The sequence below is a fragment of the Artemia sp. Qi Xiang Cuo genome, chromosome 4, assembly GCF_049724085.1.
Source record: "Artemia sp. Qi Xiang Cuo chromosome 4, ASM4972408v1, whole genome shotgun sequence".
NCBI classification, from domain to species: domain Eukaryota; kingdom Metazoa; phylum Arthropoda; class Branchiopoda; order Anostraca; family Artemiidae; genus Artemia; species Artemia sp. Qi Xiang Cuo.
The window spans coordinates 35,921,648-35,945,798 of NC_142797.1; the positions used below are offsets into that span (position 1 = coordinate 35,921,648).

Sequence of the window (24,151 nt, forward strand, 5' to 3'; positions counted from 1 at the left end):
TGCGGAATAAATTACTCTTGAACAACTTATTTATAAACTAGTGATATGTTTTCAACCACTTCTCAACAGCTTAATTAGTGTTGATAACTTCTTTGTTTGGTTACAAAATGAAATACCTTCAGGGCACCTTTAAGGACTCAAGATGCAATTTGCTACAGAAGCAATTATTGTATCATGAAAGAGAAAAAATTATTGTACCATTTGCGGAGTAAAAGTTTAAGGAGTTTTTCTATGTCAGATTTTTCCAAGCTAACCTAATGAGTCTGCACAAACTTTCTTTAAAAAAAAAAAAAATTATATATGACTTGTTTTTTACACCCATTGTAACGTATTATCCAGGGGGGGGGGTTAACACGTCTTAGCCCCACCAAATTTTTTGTCCAACTTGTGAAACATACCAAAAATGCATTTAAATAAGTTTTTGACATGTTTTAAAGTCTATTAAGTAATAGTAAGTGCAAAGAGGGTCATTGATCACAAGAGCGTCTAAAGAAATAAATGAAAATTTATCTTAGCTTGATTATAATTGCATAATTAAAAACATTTGTCAAATTAACCTCGTGCTTTGTCATAAGAATATCAAAATAATTTTAGAAATTGTTAATTTTATCCTTTCCAAATTACTATTATATTCAGATAGACAATTGAGTGGTAAATCAAATTGTATGAGTATTTCTTAGCTGGGTAATAGTGCAATGAAGGGATCCCTGATAAAGTAACTTATTTCTTACCATATAGCATTTAGTCTAAAACAATAAGAATTGCAAATAGGGATAGGTCCTTTTATTAGACAGTGAAACGAAAATATAAAACAAAGACTCTAAATATTGTCGTCGTCACCTGTGTCGGACACAGGTGATCACGACGACCAGCCTATTACAACATCCCATGATTATGGAACTGATCAATTGGTCTCATCGCCGCTTAAATACTTTTCAAATCCTTGTCTTTTGAATCCAACATCATCAAAGGTCTATTCACCCGTTTTCCGTCCCTCCTCCACCAATGAACCTAAAAGACCTCTTGAGACCCATGTCTTCCAAAAAAGAAACCCCTTTCCAACCACTGATTCTGCCCCACTATCACTATAAAAAAAAAACTTCCCCAATATCTCATTTCAAAAATCCCTCACCAGCCCCATAATACAGCCCTACACCTCCAGAATCATCTCCAACTGCTTATACTTCTTTTAGCCTCCAAGCCCTAAAATACAAGATAATAAATTTCCCAATATCTAATTTTACAAATCCCTCACCAGCCCCAGAGTATAGCCCTCCACCTCCCAAATCGCATTCAGCTGCTTTTGGCTCCAAAATTGCCCAACTATCCACTGAGAAAAATTGGCCCATGTCCCCTTTTACAAATACCTCGCTAGCCCGTGAATATAGCCCTCCACCTCCCGAGTCACCTTTAACTGTTTCTAAAGATTATGGCTACTCTCCCAGATCAAGGAAAACAACAATACGTCAAAGTGAGCAACCAAAGGAGAAGGACAGTTCAGTGATCAAAAGATTTTTGGAGAGCAGAATGATGGAAATGAGTAACACAGACGAGTGGGAGAATTCTAGAAATTATGGATTCTGCTGCACCCTGGCCAGAAACATGGATAGTTGGCCGATAAACAGGCAAGTACGCGTTCAGAAAGCAATAATAGAGGTAGTGGAAAATGAATTTGTATATAATGAGTGATTTTTTTTTCAATTAAATAAAAAAAACAAGTTTTTTTAACTGAAAGTAAGAAGCGACATTAAAACTTAAAACGAACAGAAATTATTCCGTATATGAAAGGGGCTGTCCCCTCCTCGACGCCTCGCTCTTTACGCTAAAGTTTTTTATTGTTAAAAAAAATAGAGCTGTGAGAAAGTCAAACTTTAGCGTAAAGAGTAAGGCGTTGAGGAGGGGACAGTCCCTTTCATATACGGAATAATTTCTGTTCGTCTTAAGTTTTAATGTCGCTCCTTACTTTCGGTTAAAAAAAACTTGTTTTTTTAATTTTATTTTTGAACGTTTTTGAATAAATGTAGGTTTTGATCTTGACTCACAGTACATGAATAATTAAAACAAAATTTTCATATGAATTTACTTTTATTTGGTTAAATGGCCTTCTCGAAACTTGTTTCATTTTATTTACGAACGTTTTATTAGTAATAAATATACGTAACTTACGAATTAACTTACGTAACGAACTTCTATAGATATATATTTTTAATACGTACATTAGGGGGTTTGCCCCCTAGTCAATACCTCGCTCTTTAAGCGAAAGTTCGAATTTTGTTCCAATTCTTTAAAAATGACCGCTTAATCACAAAGGCCGTTAATTATAATAAATAGCTCTTATGAAAGTAATAAAAAATCTCTGGCTTAAAGAGTGAGGTATTGACTAGGGGGGAACCCAATCATATATGTAATATTTTCTGTTCGTTTAAAGTTTTGATGTTGCTGCTGTTGCAGCTGAAAAACTTGTTTTTTTATATTTAATTTTTGATCTTTTTTTAATTAATGCTAGGAAGTCCGGCGTCCCCTTCATAGCAATGTCCCTTCCCCCATGAAAACTTCCTTCATGGAAAGGTCCTCCCACCTAACCCCCGACCCCCGGCACGTAGGCAGGAATTTGTTTCGGGGGGGGGGGCAAATCCTTCAAACCCATTATTCTGTGAGAAAAATCAGAAAATTATGGGGAAATGAAAAAAATCGTGAGATTTCGGGGGGGCCCGGACCCGGAGGCCCCCCTCCCTGAGTACGTCCCTGCCCGACCCCCCCCCCTCACTACCAGGAAAAATCTCCCCTGAAACCTTCTGTACTGTATAATTCCCAATAACCAATACTATATGTTAACATTGGGTAAAGTTCATAACTTTCAGCCATCCTCCCGGGAACTTCGGGGGATTAAGTCATCCTAAAAGACATAATTATTATATTTTCGAACATGCTGAACAAAATGGCTATCTCAAAATGTTGATCAGGTGACTTTGGGAAAACAATGAGCGTGGGAGGGGGCCTAGTTGCCCTCCATTTTTTTTGGTCACTTAAAAAGGGCACTAGAACTTTTAATTTCCATTCTAATGAGCCCTCCCATGATATTCTAGGACCACAGGGTCGATACGATCACCCCTGGGGAAAAAAAAAAAAAAACACGCACCCGTGATCTTTCTTCTGGCAAAAAATGCAAAATTCCATATTTTTGTAGATAGGAGCTTGAAACCTCTACAGTAGGGTTCTCTGATACGCGGAATATGATGGTGTGATTTTCATTAAGGTTCTATAACTTTTAGGGGGTCTTTCCCCCTTTTTTTGAAAATCAGCCAAATTTTTTCTGGCGCGTAACATTTGATGGGTAGGATTAAACTTGATGAAACTTATATATTTGAAATTAGCATTAAAATTCAATTTTTTTTATGTATCTATTTGTATCAAAATACCTTTTTCTAGACTTTCGGTTACCATTGAGCCGGGTCCCAATAACCAATACTATATGTTAACATTGGGTAAAGTTCATAACTTTCAGCCCTCCTCCTGGGGGCTTCGAGGGATGAAGTCATCCTAAAAGACATAGTTATAATATTTTCGATCATGCTGAACAAAATGGCTATCTAAAAATTTTGATCGGGTGACTTTGGGGAAAAAAATGAGCGTGGGGGGGGCCTAGTTGCCCTCCATTTTTTTTGGTCACATTAAAAGGGCACTAGAACTTTTAATTTCCGTTCCAATGAGCCCTCCCACGATATTCTAGGACAACTGGGTCGATACGATCACCCCTGGGGAAAAAAAACAACAAAAAAACAAATAAACACGCATCCGTGATCTTTCTTTTGGCTAAAAATGCAAAATTCCACATATTTGTAGATAGGAGCTTGAAACCTCTAAAGTAGGGTTCTCTGATACGCTGAATATGATGGTGTGATTTTCATTAAGGTTCTATAACTTTTAGGGGGTCTTTCCCCCTTTTTTTGAAAATCAGCCAAATTTTCTCAGCCGCGTAACTTTTGATAGGTAAAATTAAACTTGATGAAACTTATATGTTTGAAATCAGAATTAAAATCTAATTCTTTTGATGTATCTATTGGTATCAAAATTCCGTTTTCTACAGTTTCGGTTACCATTGAGCCGGGTCGCTCCTTACTTACAGTTCGTTACCACAAACTGTTTGATAATAAGCGATTTTTCTTTAATTTTGTAAATAATGAGTTATTTTTCTTTTGCATTAAACCTTTATACTTTCAACTTTTTATTGTGGAGCCTAGTAAAGTGGGTATGATTGGCATTTAGTGGAGTAAATAAATATATAGATCACAGCTTAGCATCATGGTAAAATAATTTATCAGTCAGAGCATTTTTTAGTGGACAACATTTAGACCAAAACTGCTCAGGTCGAGGAGTGAGACAAGGGTCAGTTCTTAGCCCCAACAGTATGGTGTTATTCTTACTGGCCAATCAGCAATGTTTTTTTTTCATCTTGAAATTTAATCATTTCACAGTTATTTTTAGTTCTTTCCTGGGTTCTATCCGTGTTTTATAATGCTATGAAGCTTTGTTTAGATGGTCTGCAGCTTTTGATCCATGAATATTTCCTACATACTGCCTTAAATTGAGCTAAAGTCTGCGTGTAAAAAAAAACGAAAAATAACAATAGATTTCAATTAACATAATACAATTTATTGTTCCCACTGAAACAACATTTTTATTAGACATAATCTCATCTCAACCAACTCATTCGATATCATAAATACCAGTAATTCAACAACATGGAAAAGAAATAAAGAAAAACCGACGTATTAAATTAATACTGAAAAAAGTCTTTTAAACCGAACTATAATTTTAGGTGGCATGTTCAGAGGTGAAACACAAACGGTTTTCAAAATTCAAATATCCACTGAAAAACAGAATTGTCAGTTAGCACCATTTAAGGATAAGACTCTCTAACCATTTCTTTGGTTTTAAAAGCAGGCAAGAGCTTCAAATCATCTTTAAAAGATGAAACTGAGTTGTGATGCTTCAGAGAAGTGCTTAACAAACTTAGAAAGAATTTAAATATTGTTTAGAAAGTCAATGTATAATATTGTAAAAACATCATTCGATGCCTTTTTTTTATGCTGATTACGAATATAATAAGCATTTCTATCGGAAATGAATTTCAGCCACCCCCCCCCCCTATATAGGCAATACCTTACCTAACCTAAGCCTGAATTGGCATATATAGGGGGGGGGGGCGGAAAATCATTTACGATAGAAATGCTTATTATATTCGTAATCAGCATAAAAAAAGGCATCGAATGGTGTATTCAGTTTAGTCCTAACTCAATAATATGATTTGGTAGATATTGACCGAATTTTAAGCCATATCAATGTTTTTTTTTCCAAATTTTGGAAAAGCATCTGCATACCTTTAAAACCTTACAAATTGGGATCAAGTAAAGTTGTGAAGCTGAAAACATTTTCATAACACACAGATTTTTAAAGGTCATCAAAGGTCAGGACCCCCTTGAGAGAGAAAGAGTGGAGGAAGGTACTTCAAAATCCCTTCTTAGGACATAGGCTACTTTAGCCTATAGACCCATCCCTGAAAGTTTCATTTTCCTAACCCAAATCATTTTAAAGATAGCCAAAAGTAGCTAAAGTAGAATTTTAACGCATTTTCAGTTCCTAACCTTTTAACAGGCTAAAGTGATTTGGTTATAATCATTAAGCACTCAAAGCATGTACTGGTCAATCAACTGTAGTGAATCGAGGCGTGCGTCCTGAACATCAGATCAGGTTCTAAGAAATTCAAGAATTTCTTAGAGAAACTGGAAAAACAAGGAAAAAAGTGAAGACAAAGGCTCTCAACCTTGAAAATGTGTTAACTAGGATTATTCTCCATATTATGGAGTAAGAATTCTCTTCTTAATATGTTCCCTTATGTCCAGCTGGACTCCCAGGCTTAAAATACTGGTTGCCCAGTTGGCTATTTTACAGATTTGTATATATATACACTGTCAGATTAGCCATCTGGTGGTATCCCTAGCCTAAAGGCGCTTTTTTGCGTGCACCAGATACTGTTTCAGCTCAACCAGTCAACCAGATTGGGCTCTACTGACGTTTTTGCGAGGAACATTAGCTGCGTTCGTTTTCGTCGTTCTATGGAAATCAAATCCTCAATTTTACAATTAAGCCGTTCGTTTTCGCCGTTCTATGAAATGTTTCGCTTATAAGCCGTTCTTTGAAATGTCGTTCTTCGTCCTTAGTACCGTCGTTCTTAGAACGACGAACTGAGCCTCATACTCCGTTCAAAAACTTTAGTTTTACTTTTGGGCGCCAAGTTTTAAAATATAAAAAACATGACAGAAAACAAGTTTATTGATTTATTTAATTTTGTAGATTTTTTTTAATGGGGTCTTTCATCTAAAAAGTGGTAGTGATTTGTTTTTCGTATATGTGGCACAGTTTTCAAATCTTCAGCAAGTTCCGGAAGCATTTTTGGCATACATTGCTTTCCAAACTTTCAGGCTAAGTGCCACAACTATGATTATTGTCTATATTATGGAGTAAAAAATATTTTCTTAACATGTGTCCTTATGTGGAGTCCACTATCTAGGATTGCACCCCCATTTCAACTAATCTAATGTCTAAGCCCATTCATAAGCATTTTAAAAATAAGAGTGCCCATTTGCACTCTATAGAGCAGTGCAACAGTCTTGGCTATCCTGCAAAATAAAGATAACTTATCTTCTAAAAAGATCTTATTTAAATTACTTAGTTCTTCATCTGATACATGAAATATAGCCTAGTCTCCTATCTCTCTTAAAGTGTGCACACCAAATAACTTCCAAAAGTAAGGGGCAAATATAAAGGGGGCAGCGCTCCCCCTCCCAAAAATATAATTAACAATATTTTATTCCAAAATTTAAAGAAGTGGACCTCTGGCTTTAAAGTACCTCCCTTCTTTCCCCTCCCAAAAAAAGAATAACAGAAATTAATTCCAAAACCTTATGAGCAATTGACAATCTATTTAAAGCCCACTTATAACCAGGCCATGGTAAATTTTGAGAAGATTATCCTTTAAAGAAGATCTTATTTAAATTACTTAGTTCTTCATCTGATACATGAAATATAGCCTAGTCTCCTATCTCTCTTAAAGTGTGCACACAGAATAACGTCCAATAGTAAGGGGCTAATATAAAGGGGGCAGCACTCCCCCACCAAAAAATATAATTAACAATGTTTTATTCAAAAACTTAGAAAAGTGGACTCATGGCTTCTCAAAATTTACCAAAACCACTAGCTAACAATTTTCCCAACAAGTATTTTTGGGCCGTTTAAAATTAAATGATAACTAATATTGTTAAGGAAACAAGAGAGAAAAATTCCCAAATGAGTAAAAATACTGTTTGAGAGTTTAAAACGATACATTAAAAAACTAGACAATTCCGCTAAACAGGATGCTTAGTTTATATGGCCATTGAAATTGAGCATGGAGGAGATTTTGACATTTGAATTTTGAGAAGACTATCCTTTAAAGAAGATTTTATTTAAATTACTTAGTTCTTCATCTCATACATGAAATATAGCCTAGTCTCCTAGCTCTCTTAAAGTGTGCACACAGAATAACTTCCAAAAGTAAGGGGCAAATATAAAGGGGGCAGCACTCCCCTTCCAATAAATTTAATTAACAATATTTTCTTCCAAAACTAAAAGAAGTAGACCCCTGGCTTCTGAAAATTACCACAACCACTAGCTAACAATTTTCCCAACAAGTATTTTTGTGCTGTTGAAAATTAGATGGTAACTAATATTGTTAAAGAAACAAGAGAGAGAAATTCCCCAACAAATAAAAATACTGTTTGAGAGTCCACTAAACAGGATGCTTAGTTTATATGGTCATTGAAATTGAGCTTTAAAGTGCCTCCCTTCTTTCCCCACCCAAAAAAGAATAACAGAATTTATTTCCAAAACTTATGGGGCCTGATCCCTGGCCCTCCATGCCCCATACCACTCCAAGAAAATTTGGTAACTAAATTTTATTCCAAAACATATTGGAGCTGATCTTTGTCCTTCAATGGCAAACCCTCCCCCCTCTAATAAAATTATAGACAAGGTCCTTTTCACTATTGTTGAGAGTGGTTAGGGTAGGAAAATAAAACTTTCAGGGATGGACCTGCAGACTTAAGTATGTCCTGGGAAGTTATTTCAAAGTACCTAATTCCATTCCTTCTCCCTCTAGAGAGAACTAACCTTTGATTCCCTTTAAAAAATCCTTGTTTTATAAAAGTGAAACCTTTCAAAATAAGTCTTCCCTTTTAAATAGAATGCAAAAAAATTATTTTCAATTTCACAACGTTGCTCATCCAAATTTTATAAGGATTCAAAGATCTGCAATTAAATTTACGTAATTGAGAAAAAAACACATTGGTATGGCTTAAAGTTCTACTCAAGTAAGAGGATTTTACTTTCAAATAAAAACCAGAGAAAAAGAAACTGAAAATTCAGATATAATGCTGTTTTTATCAAAATTCCAGTAGGTATAGTCCTGTGAAGTATGCAAGCTTATAAGGCATAAAAGTCAAAAGAGGGTTAACATAATAGCTTGGTAATACCTTTGTGGAGTGTATTTTTGGCCCTGGATTCACTACTGAAACTTTATTTTCCTAACCTAACCACTTTTCAAAAAGAGCTTGTATAGAATTGTATAGTCACTGGATTAATAAAACAATTTTAGGGGAGGCTTGCAACATGCAGTTGTGTTAGAGATTCTGTTGATATTTTCACTGTCTTGAATAAAAATCCCAAAAAAGAGTTTTTCAATAAAAATGACAAAAAATAAATGTAAAACATTGCTACATGATTTTGATAAAAATATTAAGAAAGTATTGTCAAAGGACTGAAATTCAAGCAGAAATATTTTAGTTTACTCTTACATTTTTTTTTTCTAAACTGTAAAGCTGTTGGGCTATCCTTGGGAAGAAATGGATCCCCTCTCTTTTTTGGGGAATTTTCAAAACAATAAATTCTTATGCATTATTTACGAAATTAATCTTATCCATTTTCGGTTTTACAAACTCCATTCAAAATATTTGCTTGATCCTGACCCTTATTTTTGGAATAATAAAACTAGCATTTATGTTTCAATGTGAACAGGAACATTTCAATCTCAAGAGACCCAATTAAAATCCCATAATTCATGCTACTTAACTTAGGCTACTTAAGGCAATGTGGATCTGGCAATACGCTGTAATGTTACCCAAAATGAAGATCAAATAAGCAATAATATGAAGTCTGAAAATTCAGTTATTTATCTATATACAAAAGAGAATTTCAAGTTATCATTCAAATTATAAAGCTTGTCTATAGTGTCAATGCTATCAAGATGGCTTTACTCTGAACTTATCTACAAACTAATAATGACATGTCCTTTTTACAACCTAAATAAGAACCAGATGTTGGACTGAGCCATTGTGCAGAAGTAATACCCAATGAAATAAAAAAAAATTAAAGTATCATTCCGAAAATGCTGTTATTATACTGTAAAAAGTGTCCTTAATCGGTTTGGTTTTACTGTACCAAAACTCCTATGCAAAGTTTTCAGCAAACTGCTAGTTTTCTATAAACCTGCAATCATAGAGGAACATAATTTGTTGGTTGACTTTTACTAGTTTTATTGATCTATGTTATCATAATAACATTATGCAATATCAATATTATGCATTATGCAATATCGATATTGCACATTGATATATGAAATAATTTTTTGTTTTATGTTTCAACTTTGTTCTTTACTGCCCTCAGAATAAGTTTGATTTTTTTTAATTAATCTGTGCCCGTTTTGAATTTAAATTTAATTGAGAAGCAACTCAACACGTACCTTTTTTTAGGGGGGGGGCTCATATACGAAACAATTTCTGCTCATTTTAAGTTTTAATGTCGCTCCTCATTTTCAGTTCCAGAATTTTTTTTTTTTTTTAATAATGCCAAGAAATCCATTCTACACAAAATGGTGTACACAATTTTTGATTGTTTACTACCACGACAGTTAGGAAAGAGCAACTGTTTTTGTAGTCAACAGGTATGAAATAGTAATAAACAAGAAAAAGCTGTAAAGTAATTCAACAACTTATCATAGAAAATGCAAATAGGTTTTTAGTACTATGATTTCTCTATATACATTACGAATAGTTTTATCCTGTCTATTAAATTGTAAAAATAAGTAAATAATATGAAAAAGTAAATATTATAATAAATAATCCTTCTTTGAATATACAACTTTGAGTGGTTCCAGAATTATATGCCTACACTTCTCCAATCCCTAAGTGGCAAGGGGCTTGTGTAGTTGAAAACCATGAAACTGGGTGACCTCCATTCTGTTTTGAGTGAAAATACTTGACAAGTTTAAGAAAAAAGTGCAATAAATTTACAAAAATAGTAAATTATTAGAAAAATAATCATATACAATGGACAAACCATGAAAAAAAAGTTAAGAATTGAACCTTTGGCATTCTGATTTAAAGTAAAACAATAGTAACTGAACTACAGTGGCTGATAATCAAGTTTTATATATTGTGTTTTAAAGGACCATGATTATGTAACTTACATCCCTTCTCATGGGAACTATGGAAGATCTTGTCATCCCCCATCCTAAAAATTGAAGCAATCTTTAAACAAGAGCATGACAGACGAAAATACAAGGGAAGGAGACAATCATTAATGCTAAAATAGAAGATTTTATTTTCGACTTCACAGCATAATGTAACTTTTAAGATTTATTATTTCCTAACAAACGCGTGTTAGAGGCAAATGCGGGTTTAAGGCACTTTGCACCAAAGAATATCATTCTTAGCCAAACGTTGTAGTTACCAAAATCTTCTTTTCAGATAAGGAAGAGTACATGTATTTGACGGAATATGACCTGCAAAGGTTTGGAATGAGCTTCGAGGATGCTATGGCTTGGCTTGCGAGCAGTGGCTGGGTAAATCCAGCTAACAAGGAACACAAAGAAGACTTTTAACGGGGATATTAGCCCATAAAGACTGAAATTTGGATCACTGGCCGAAAGAAAGGACTGAAGGAAGAAGTAAAAAATGATAACATTGCAACGCACTATCTACTAGATCAGTTAAAAGAACCAGAAAATGCAAAGCGATTTCGAGGTCATGTAAGAGGACTTTGGGAAAAGCTAGCAAAGGATTTAACGGATCGAGGCTTTTTGCTCGGAGATAAGCCAGAAGTAAAGGTACAAAATCGGTATAGCAATATTCTGAAAGCTTACCGGAAATACAAAGCAAATCAAGAAACGACAGTGAAAGAGGCTGTTGATAAGCCCGAGTATTTTCACGAAATAGATGAAATTGAGGGAAAATCACATGCAACTTGTCCTGTAGCTTCTATAGACTCTAGAAAGCCATTGAGTTGTATTATCCCTTGTGTGAAAACAAAAAGTGAGGGGTCGCTTGAAAACAGCTTGTTTACGTTTCTGACAGTAAGGGCAATGACGAGACAAGGCCAGATTAGGAGGAACAAATGGTAGATCATGACGAGTCCGGTTCCGGGAGTTTAAACAGCAAGAAGAAACCTGTAGTGCCATCTGCTTCCCCAAGTACATCGAAAGATGGTACATCTCCCAAGATGGCACCATCAAAAAAAATTCGCAATTCTTCCAAGAGCCGGAGCATGGAAAACTTGAGAAAATTGAGAAAAAAGAAGCAGTGCGATTTGAGAAAAGTGAAGCTTTCCGGCAGACTTTGCTCGATGAGTATAAAAAAACACAGCAAAGGAAAGCAGAGAGAGAGGAGTCCAAAATTGCCTTATTTGATCGCTTGTTTAGAGCTATTGAGAAAATAGGTGCAAGCTCAGAAAAGACTGTAAAAAAGAAGAAAGACAACAAAAAAAAGAGGCTGAGTGATTCATCAGACGACTCAGATTAGATGGTCTTAAGTATATGTTTATTACCATTTATTTGTGCCTTACAATATTTGATATGTTTGTATTACTTGTAATATATCTGGTCCATGTTATGATTCCTCAAATAAAAAAGAGGAAATTTTTGTTGTAAAAACGTCTAACTTAGACAGAAAAATCATGTTGGGAGTTAGGTTAGTTGCCATGGCGATGACCTGCTTTTCTGCCCAAAATACTTAAGACTGTTCGCTGTAAACACTTAAGAAAAGGTAATAGCAGCTCTGAAAAGAGGGAGTAAACAGTGCATCTGGAAACTCTTATTTTGGGCTGGTTTTACTGACCAAAATACCCAGAATCTGGAAATTCCGGTAGGTAAAGCCCCAGCCTTAGAAAAAAAATACCAATTGGAGGGGGATAAGGTTTTAACAAGACAGGCATCTCACTTTTTGTGGCACATAACGTTGCTTAAAATTTTTTTTTCAGCGTTAGTACATTGCCTACAAGTGAAACTTTAGAAATATTGACTATGATGGTAATGAACTCGCTATTGTACTTCACCTTGGCTTGAGACTGGAGATCGTCTTTTGTTAAGCTCACGTTTTGTCACAGTTGTCAGCTGGTCGAATTTACGTTGTTTTCTCTTCTACCTTCTGAGCATTGCAGCTAATTGGCTTCTGGCTGGTTTCCCATATCACACGATATGGGAAAAGTACGGTTTTCCTCTGATTTGCGCATGCACATGGTTTGGTTTGCATGGATTTGTCCTTGCAAAAATTTTAGCAATATGGAAAATGAAGTTTCTCTGGTCAAATCTGCACAAAAACTGCATGGTTTTCCAGTTTTATTCAGATGGAAATAGACAACCGCACGGCATTTGGTGCGGTTATTTCCTACCCCAAGGTTTCAAGGTTTTGACGCGAAGCACTAGCACTTCAGAATTTAGCTTATATTTTTATTTTAATTTAACTTGTGTTTCAGCATTTGTTGGAACACTCAATAACTTTATTGGCACATTTTTTATACCCCCCTCCCCCACAACTGAAAATCCTAGCTGCACCCCTACCTCCCGGCAAATCAATGGACAAGGGAACAAAATGCGTCCAGACTTACTTTTCCTATCTCTAAGTTACCATTAGCAAGTACGAAACATATCTGTGAGCTTCCTGATATAAAAACATCTTATGCCACAGCTTCCAGAAGGAGCTCATTGTCAGAGTTACTTTCCTCTAGTAACTCTATTGCTTGTTTTGCTAAATTCACAGGTATATTTTCCATTTTTTTGTGCTGGTTGATTAAAGTTCCATCTTTGGTTTGAAATCTTATTTGGATAAGTAAACATCTTATAAGCCGTTTTTTCATTTAAAAGAAGATTATTAGAACGGCAAAATAAAACGCAATATAAGAGTAAAACTAAAAACATCTTTTAAGGACTAAGAACGACAAACGGCGAAAACGAACGCGGCTAATGACAAACCCAGTTGTCATGAAAACTATTTTTGCGTGAAACAAGAGACTGGTTAAAGGTGTGGTTTAACCAAAACTGGCACTGTTTATAAACCTATGTTTGTAACCGTTTGCATGAACTTTCGGCATAAACTTTAAACTGTATGTAGCGTTGGGCGATAATTTGATCAAACGATGTATCGAAATATCGATATTTTTACTTTCGATATTCGATAATCGATATATCGATTTTGATATTTCTGATCAGTTTTTATTCAGATTAACTCTTGTCTTTGCAAAGTTAAAAAAATTGGGTACTTATCTGTTAGCCACTACACACTCGAGAATCTGAATCTATAAAATCATACAACAACCGGTTTATTGCTGTTTGTATACGGAGACAATTAGCTTCGATTCAATGGAAAGCTACATTGTAGCTATGTTTAAATAAATATTTAAGTTGGTATTTTGGTTTATTTAGGTTAGGTTACTTATTGCATGCAGCCCCGCTATACTTAACCCCCACCCCACCCACCCCCTAGTGTGCAAATATACAGCCCAAATTATATATATGATTGATGATTTTATATGATGATTTTTTTTTACATATGCAAAAAGATGATTTATATCGAATCTACACGGGCCAAAATTAATCGTTCTCTCCTTTAGCGTTTTCTGTCCTCTAAAAGCGATGAGTCTTTATCCGCATTTGCTATCCCTGATTCTGAATGGTACGCATATTATAGATTCAATATATATTATTATATTATTATTATTATATCCTATCTATTTCCCAAGCATAGCGGTTGTTTCTACCCCGTACCTGTAGATCCAAATTCTCGAATGTGTACAGGCTGATAGAAAAGTACCAACAATTATAATAAAAGTGTATTTTGCACTATTTTTTCAAAATTTGAATAATAGAAAATCAAGCAATAAAAACAAAATTCGATTACAAGAGTGAATATCATAGAAATCTAGACTTGAAATTACTCGGGCTCAGGGTAAAGAAAGATGACCTACTGACTACTTCTGGCTATTCAAACTCAGCAACATGTCAATTTTTTTTCCCTGAGCATTTGTTCTACCTTTCAGTGATTAACTAAAAAAAAGGAAACAGGTTTTTCAACTGAAAGTAAGGTTCACCATTAAAACTTAAAACGAACAGAAATTATTCCGTATATGAGAGGGATACCCTTCATATACGTTTTTTATAGTATTTTTAAAACAAGCTTCTTATTCTAATTAAATAGCCCTTGTATTTCAAGAGTTGAATTTAAATAATTGGAACTCTTTAAAGGAGGGGGTAACTTCCCTCGCATACGGTAGGATTTCTTTTTGTTTCAAGTTTCAATATGTCTCCCTAGTTTCCGTTGAAAAAAAAAATTTATTTAATTTTTGCTTGTTTTCATTAATACCAGGAAATCATCACTACAAATCTGTCCTTGCTGAAAATTCCCCCCAGATATTTTCTTGTGGACAATTTCGCCTAGAAATTTCTCTTACGCCTATTTTCATTAAAAAAAAAGACTTGTCTTTCATTTAATTTTTGATCTTTTTCAAATCATGCCGGAAAACTCCTTCAGCAGATAATTTTTCATTGAAATCCCACCCTCCGAATGGAAAGTTTCTTCCACTGAAAATCCTCTGATGAAGAATTTCTCCCGCGAAAAATTTTCACTTGGAGAATATCTCCTGCGAAAAATTCCACCACGAAGAATTGCTCCCACTGAAAACTTTCCCATGGAAAATTTCCTCCGTGGGAACTCCGTTCCTCCCACAAAAAAATCTCCCAGGCAATTTTAACCTCTCTGAAAATTTACCCCGGATAATATCCCCAAAACATCTCTAGATGTTCAATTGAATCGGCAAAGAGAAAGTAAAATAAATTTGATATAAGAGTTCTGGCAGATTCTCCCGTGTAATATTTCTCCTTATAAGTTCATCTTCGGAAACTTCCCTGCCCATGGAAAATCCCCTTGCGCAAAATTTCCCTCCCTAAAAACGTCTGTTTACTTACAAATAACAGAAACTATATGTAAACAACAGACAAAATTCATAACTTATAGCCCTTCCCCCGGGCACCATGGGGGGATCATGACAATTTCCTCGGAACATCTCTACATCAAAAATTGAATCGGCAGAGAAACATTATGACGAATTTCGTATAGGAGTTATGACAAGTTCTCCGGTGTAAAATTCCCCCTTGTTAGTTCAGCCCCAGAAACTTCCCTGCCCATGGGAAATTCTACCTGTGGAAAATCCCCCCCCAGAAAATCCCCCCTCCCCTAAAAAGGCCTGTTTACTTACAAATAAAAAATACTATACGTAAACAACAGGCAAATTCATAACTTAAAGCCCTTTCCTCAGGTTGCGGGGAGTCAGGTTATCTCCGGAGGAACATTTTTTCGATCTTTTAACTGTGGTGAACAAAATGAATATCTCAAAATTGGGATCGGGTCTTTTCAGGGAAAAAGTGTGTGGGAGAGGGCTATTGGCTCTCCAATATCTCGGGTCACTTTAAAAGGGAACTAGAACTGTTATTTTCTTTCGAACGAGCACTTTCCCAACATTCTTGGGCCTTTGAATTGATGCGATCACGCTGGCGAAAGAAAGAGGAATAAATAAACATGCATCCGTGATTTTTATTCTGACAAAAAATACAAAATTCTACATTTACGCTGACGGGAGGTTAAAATCTTTACAAGTAGGGTTCTATGATATGCTGAATCTGATGGTACGGTTTTCTTTAAGATTCTTTGACTTTTTTGGGGGGTTTTCCCCTTTCCCAAAAATCACGCAAATTTTCTCAGGCTCGTATCTTTTGATGGGAACACTAAACTGAATGAATCCTATATATTTGGATTCAGCATAGAAAGCCAACTCTCTTTTATATGAGCAAGGCCTATCAGCTTAGAAGGCATTAATACAGCCAAGGACTTTTGGAGGTTCTCAGCAACATTTGGAAGTCCTCCTGACTAAACGTATTTTGAGTTCGAGAACAGGCTATACCAACTTATGGATATAGGTAAGTATGCTGTGTATCAGCATGTATGAGTCAATGGATTAAATACATCATTGTTCTTCTTCTCGCCCGTTTCCCAAACAAATTTCTATGTTGGATCTTTTCTGCAGGACGTTTACCAGTAGCAGAAAAGGCCGAAAATAGTCAAATATGTTCAAATATCGTTTTCGAAATCGATATTTTCGTTTTGATATTCGATATCGATATTTGCTCTGATATATCGATATATCAATATCGATATTAAATATCGCCCGACATTAAACTGTATAGTGTTTGATGGCAACAATTGAAATTTGTAGGGTTCATATATTGATAATCTAAACATCCAGTAGGCATAACAAATTCACCAAAAGTTGAAAAATATTTAGCTAGGCTATTTTTTTGGATATAATGTGTATAAAATTATCAGAGCACTACGGAGCTTTTTTTAGAACTCCATATAGCCTATTACATTAGGCCTAATCAATTAGAGTTTGAAGCTGATCAGAAGAGTTAACTTGTAGGCTAATCAATTTACATCATTTGGGATTCTTTTTATTTGTTCAATCGTCTACGTTGTAGATCCTTAGGTGTGTCTATGGTTAATATTTTTGGTAAATTTGCAGTTTGCAACATAATTAAGCTAGGATCAAAGTGAATATATTTATTTGATGCATTCTAGGTAAAATTGTAGTTTAGCTAGTTTATCCTATCTTGGAAAAGAGTTGGGTTAGGAAAAGGAAACTTTTAGGGATGAGTCTACAGACTAAGTTTGTCCCAGGAAGGTATTTTGAAGGGTCAATATCTACGAAATCATATTATTGAGTTAGGACAAAAGTGAATACACCATTTGGTGCCTTTTTTTATGCTTATTACGAATATAATAAGCATTTCTATCGTAAATGAGTTTCAGCCCCCCCCCCCGATATATGCCAATTCAGGGTTAGGTTAGGTTAGGTTGGGTTAGGTTAGGTATAGCCTATATAGGGGGGGGGCTGAAATTGGTAAATTTCTACTTTAGTTACTTTTGGCTATCTTGGAAAGGGGTTTGGTTAGGAAAATGAAACTTTCAGGGATGGATGTACATGCTAAGGTTTGTCCCGGGAAGGTACTTTGAAGTACCTACCTCCACTCATCCCCCCTCTATATAATGGTAAATTACTGCAAATTACTAGTTGTTTTTAAATCATATTTCATCCTATATTACTATCATAAATATAAATCATTGCTTACCTTACACAACTTCTGCTTTTAACCTTGTTCATTAAAATATATTCCAAAATCCTATTTAAATCCTAAGCCATTTAATTTTCAACCCATGCTGACTTTCTTTATGGTATATGAAACCAGCTTTGTTGTGATGTCACACTTGCCTTATCAGAAATCCTTACCCTTAAGGGTAGCAGGCACATGCCAAACAACTCTGTTGATAAGACCATTTAAACTGTATTAATTAGGGAAAGGATCTGACAAGAGAGACCAGTAAAAATAACCCAATCCTTTTTAGAGGACAAATTATGTCATGGGAAGATGTTTTTGAAATTCCCCTGCCATCCAAACTTAAAATTTTCTAAAATTATACTTTAGAAGCTTTTAAAATATTTCTAAAGTACTAAAAGATAGAGTGCTAAAAACATCAGAATTGACTTCAGAGGACACATTATATCACGGGACAAGGTTTTTGAAATCACCCTTCGCCAAACTCAAAATTTTCTAAAATTATACTTTATAAGCTTTTAAAACATTTCTTAATTACTGAAGCATACAGTTCTAAAAAAAACAGAATCAACTACAGAGGACGCTTTATTTCACGGGCAGAGGCTTTTGAACTCCGCCCGCTCAACACACTCAAAATTTTTACATATTCTTGTGTGGAATCTTTTAAAATATTTTTAATATTTATAAAGAGATACGACATATAGCGCTACAGACATCAGACTCAACGTTAGATGACAAATTATGTCATGGGACGATGTTTTTGAAATCCCCCTTCCCCCCAAACTCAAAATTTTCCAAAATTATACTTTATTAGATTTTAAAAAACGTATAACTCACTAATATATAGAGTGATTAATAAGTCAGAATAAACTCCAGGGGACAAGTTACATCACTGGACGAGGTTTTTGAAATCCCCTTACCCCACAAACTCAAATTTTTCTAAAATTCTACTTAAGTAGCTTTTTAAAAATTTATAAAGTAATAACACATAGAGTGCTAAAAACATCAGAATCAACTTCAGAGGGCACGCTATATCACGGGAAGAGGTTTTTTAAATCACCCTCCCCCCCAAACACAAAATTTTCTAAAATTCTACTTTAGGAGCTTTTTAAATTTTTCTAAAGCACTAATACATATAGAGCTAAAAACATCAGAATCGACTTCAGAGGACACGTTATATCACGGGACGATGTTTTTAAAATAAACATTCCCCCAAACTCAAAATTTTCCAAAATTTTACTTTCGAAGCTTTTTTAAATATTTTTAAAGAGCTAAAAGAAACAGTGCTCAAAACATCAGAATCAACTTCAGAGGAAACGTTATATCACGGGAAGAGGCTTTTAAAATCCCCTTCCCCCCAAACTAAAAATTTTCTAAAATTATACTTTAGGAGATTTTTAAATATTTCTAAAGCGCTAAAACATAGAGTGCTAAAAATATCAGAATCGACTTCAGAGGACACGTTACATCACGGGAAGATTTTTTTGAAATCCCCCCTCCCCCCAAACTCAAAATTTTTCAAAATTCTAATTTATAAGCTTTTAAAATATTTTAAATATTTCTAAAGATCTACGACATCGAGCGCTACAGACATCAGAATCAACTTGAGAGGACAAGTTATGTCAGGGGAAGATGTTTTTGAAATCCCCCTTCCCCCCAAACTCAAAATTTTCCAAAATTCTATTTTAGAAGCTTTTTAAATATTTCTAAAGCACTAATAGATAGAGTGCTAAAAACATCAAAATCGACTTCAGAGGACACGTTATATCACGGGAAGAGGTTTTTGAAATCACCCTTCCCCCCAAACTCAAAATTTTCTAAAATTCTACTTTAGAAGCTTTTAAAATATTTCTAAAGAATTAAAACATACAGTGCTAAAAACATCAGAATCGACTTCAGAGGGCACGTTATATCACGGGAAGAGGTTTTTAAAATCCCCCTTCTCCCAAAACTAAAAATTTTAAAAAATTCTAATTTATTAGATTTTTAAATATATATAAAGCACTAAGAGATAGAGTGCTAAAAACATCAGAATCGACTAGGATATTTACATCTGTTAAGAAGCGACTATTTCAAATGCAGGAAAAACGCATACTAAGTTGACCTATCTTTCCAATATATTTATAACCCAATTCACTGTTATCTTTGTTCGACTATTCCCGCCGTTTAACAATGAAACAATTAATTAATGCTTCAACAGATATTACGAGTTACAGCTTCAGTCTGTAAATGACAATTATTGAGATATGTCTTGCAATTTTTGTGAAATAAATTTCTGTGGTGATAGTGTTCAATTTCCTACTGTTGAGGCAGTCTTAGAGTTGTATTATAACCATGGCATGTTGTTGAGAAGCAGGAATTGCGATATTTGTGGCCAGATTTGCGTAAAATATAGAAATTCGTTCCGTTGCCAGAAGTCTAGGCTTATACCTATCCGAGGTGGCCATGAATATTCTCAGGTAAAGTGTAATTTTTCAAAATCGATATATGACAAAACATGGATGGCTCGTTCACACCTTTCTGAGCTAGAAAATTTCCGTTTTTTGATGATTTGGCTTCAAATACCGCCTCAAAGGACGTATTTCATTATCAACAATGTTACTTGTTGTAAACAAACCTTTGTGGATTGGAGCCAGTTCTGAAGAGAGGTTTGTATGTACATATGTCATTCAAACTTTGCTCCTTTGGGAGGAGAAGGAGTCATTGTTGAGATAGATAAAGCCCAATTTGGGAAGCGTAAAAATAATAGTGGTCGGATTGTCAAGGGTAAATGGGTATTTGGTGGAATAGAGCGAGGAACTGGTAATTCATTCATGGTTTCTGTGCTGGATAGAAGTAGTGCCACGTTGTTGGGAATTATCCAAAACCGAATCCTGCCAGGGACAACAATTATCAGCGACTGTTGGAGGGCCTACGATTGCCTGGCTAGCCAGGGCTATCAGCATTTACGCGTCAACCACAGCATAAATTTTGTTGACCCTGCAACAGGTGCTCACACACAAAACATCGAAAGAGATTGGCATGACGTTCAAGACAATATACCCAGAGATGGCAAAAGAGAAGAACATATGGAAGGATATCTGGCAGAGCACTATTTAAAAAAAAAAAATTCAATCTCCTTGAGAATTCACAATTTTATGAAACATATATTGGAGCTTCATAACCCCAACTAATTTGTTTTTTATGGGTCTTGTTTACTAATTAATGATTAAAACATTGTAACAGAAAATTTGTCAATATACTGTATCTAACCCCATTTGTTCATAAATCAATTCAAATGTTTTGGTCCAAATAGTTTAGTGTAGCAATCTTCATTCTTGAAGCTACGAGACGTTATTAGAGTGTAAATAGGGAGGGGGAAAGAGGGGGCAGAAGTAAATATTTGACTATAGATTATTCGGTACTTGTGCATTATAAATAACCCACCACTATACACGAAAGAAGTTAAGTTTGGTTACTGGTAATGAAATAAAATAAAATAGGATGAAAATATAATAGTTTAGAAACAAAGTTGGGCTATATATTTGCACATTAGGGGGTGGAGGGGGGGTAAATCATAGCAGATATTAAATACGTAACATAACCCAGGTACCTTTTTCCCTCCCTAAACCCAAAAAACAACAGTTTAAATATTGTAAATGCACTAGGAACTCACGCTTTGTGATACACTTGTCTAACAAAAACCCGGTTGTCTGGTTTCCTTTCACAGTCTATAGCGGTGGGTTATTTATATTGCACAAGTACCAAATAATCTATATTCGTTTTGAGTATTTTTTTTTGGAAACCCCTTAACATTTTGAGTTGGGTAACCACATAAAACATATTCAAATAGCTTAATCATATAATGATTAAAATTTTTGCTTTTATTTTTTACATCCGTGATTTAAAATATTTAAAAATTGTTGTAACTTACATAAAAATTTTCTTTCGAGGGTGAAAAGGTTAGCTGAAAGGAGAGTTGATCGCGGGGGGCGGGGGTCGGCGGGGGCGGTGGTCAGCAACCTGCTCGCGGGGTCCCTGCTTATACTAATCTAAGCTGACCATTTCGTTGCAACGTGTTGCCCTAGAATAATACTCTAAAATCTGGTTGATAAATTGCAGGTCTAACAAATTTGTCTGAGTTTTGTAAAAGGGGGAAACAACCCCTAAAAGTAAAAGATTTTAATAAAACTCATACCATCAAATTTGTGGTTCTTGGCGAATACCGACCGGAAATTCCCCCCGGAAAATACCTCCCCGCAGAAAATATCCCCCCCCCACGGGAAATACCCTCACGGAAAATCCCCCTCCCCCCAAAAAATACCCCCGTGGAAAATAAGGCTTTTCAAATTATCAACCAGATTTAAGAGTATGAAGGGGGAATGGGATGAATGGTAAGGGGGATTTCTAAAACTTTGAATAACCTTTAAAAATTTTTGAGTTATAGCAACGGAACCTTGCAAAATAGATCTTCTGTTTAAATGAAGTACAACAAAATTATTTTCAGCTTCAAAACTTTACTCAATCCCAACTTATAAAGTTTTAAATATATGCAAATACATTTCCTAAATTTTGGAAATAAAACATTGATATGGCTTAAAATTCTGCTCAAATAACTGAAATTGCATTTTCAGAACTAAAGCCAGAGAAAAAGAAACTGATAACTGAAAATTAAGGTAAAATGTTGTTTTGTCAAAATTTCAATGGGTATTTCAAAAACATCTTCCCATGACATAAAAAACATCTTCCCATAACATAAATTGTCCTCTAAAGTTGAGTCTGATGTTTGTAGCGCTCTATGTCTTAGCTCTTTAAAAATATTTAAAAAGCTTCTAAAGTAAAATTTTTTAAAATTTTGAGTTTGGGGGGAATGGGTATTTAACAAAAATCTTCCCATAAAATAATATATCCTCTAAAGTTGATTCTGATGGTTGTAGCGATCTCTGTCTTAGCGCTTTATAAATTTTTAAAAAAGCTTCTAAAGTAAAAATTTGTAAAATTTTGAGTTTGGGGGGAAGGGGGATTTTAAAAACCTCTTCCCGTGATATAACGTGTCCTCTGAAGTCGATTCTGATGTTTTTAGCGCTCTTTGTCTTAGTACTTTAGAAATATTTAAAAAGCTCCTAAAGTAGAATTTTAGAAAATATTGAGTTTGGGGGGAAGAGGGATTTCACAAACATCTTACCATAACATAATTTATCCTCTACAGATGATTCTGATGTTTGTAGAACTCTATGTCTTAGCACTTTAGAAATATTTAAAAAAACTTCAAAAGCAAAATTTTGGAAAATTTTGAGTTTGGGGGAAGGGGGATTTCAAAAACATCTTCCCATAACATAATTTGTCCTCTGAAGTCGATTCCGATATTTGTAGCGCTCTATCTATTAGTGCTATGGAAATATTTAAAAAACTTCTAAAGGAGAATTTTTGAAAATTTTGAGTTTGGGGGGAAGGGGGATTTTAAAAACATCTTCCCATAACATAATTTGTCCTCTACAGTTGATTCTGATATTTGTAGCGCTCTATGTCTTAGAGCTTTAGACATATTTAAAAAGCTCCTAAAGTAGAATTTTTGAAAATTTTGAGTTTGGGGGGAAGGAGGATTTTAAAAACTTCTTCCCGTGATATAACGTGTCCTCTGAACTTGATTCTGATGTTTTTAGTACTCTATCTATTAGAGCTTTAGAAATATTTTAAAAGATTCTAAAGTAGAATTTTTGAAAATTTTGAGTTTTGGGGGAAAGAGGATTTTAAAATCCTCTTCCCATGATATACAGTGTCCTCTGAAGTCGATTCTGATGTTTTTAGCACTGGATGTGTTAGCGCTTTAGAAATATTTAAAAAGTTACTAAAGTAGAATTTTTGAAAATTTTTAGTTTAGGGGGAAGTGGTTTTTTAAAAGCTGTTCTCGTGATATAACGTGTCCTCTGAAGTCTATTCTGTTGTTTTTAGCAATGTATCTATTAGAACTTTAGAAATATTTAAAAAATGTCCTAAAGTAAAATTTTGGAAAATTTTGAGTTTGGGGGAAGGGGGATTTTAAAAACCTCTTCCCGTGATATAACGTGTCCTCTGAAGTCGATTCTGAGGATTTGAGCACTCTATGTCTTAGGGCTTTAGAAATATTTAAAAAGATCATAAAGTAGAATTTTAGAAAATTTTGAGTTTGGGGAGAAGGGGGATTTTAAAAACCTCTTCCTGTGATATAGCGTGTCCTCTGAAGTCGATTCTGATGTTTTTAGCACTGTATCTTTTAATACTTTAGAAATATTTTAAAAGCTTCTAAAGTAGAATTTTAGAAAATTTTGAGTTTGGGGTGAAGGGTGATTTCAAAAACCTCGTCCCGTGATATAACGTGTCTTCTTAAGTCGATTCTGATGTTTTTAGCACTTTATCTTTTATCGCTTTATAAATATGGAAAAATTCTTCGATATTAAAATTTTGAGTTGGGGGGAATGGGGATTTTAAAAAACTCTTCCCGTGATATAACGTGTCCTCTGAAGTCGATTCTGATGTTTTTAGCACTGTATGTCTTAGTGCTTTAGAAATATTTAAAAAACCCCTTAATTAGAATTTTTGTAAATTTTTTTTTTGGGGGGAAGGGGGATTTTAAAAACCTCTTCCCGTGATATAACGTGCCCT

The 24,151-nt window shown here is 34.7% G+C and overlaps 1 protein-coding gene across 1 annotated transcript in view; it reads left to right on the top strand.

Moving 5' to 3' along the window:
- The first annotated feature begins 13,343 nt into the window (after nt 1-13,343).
- The window catches only part of LOC148953057 (uncharacterized), a 50,210-nt gene continuing 39,402 nt past the window's right edge, over nt 13,344-24,151 (top strand). Inside the window, exon 1 of the mRNA XM_089087854.1 lies at nt 13,344-13,427. The gene's annotated coding sequence lies outside the window, so the exon portion shown is untranslated. The remainder of the gene's footprint in view (nt 13,428-24,151) is intronic.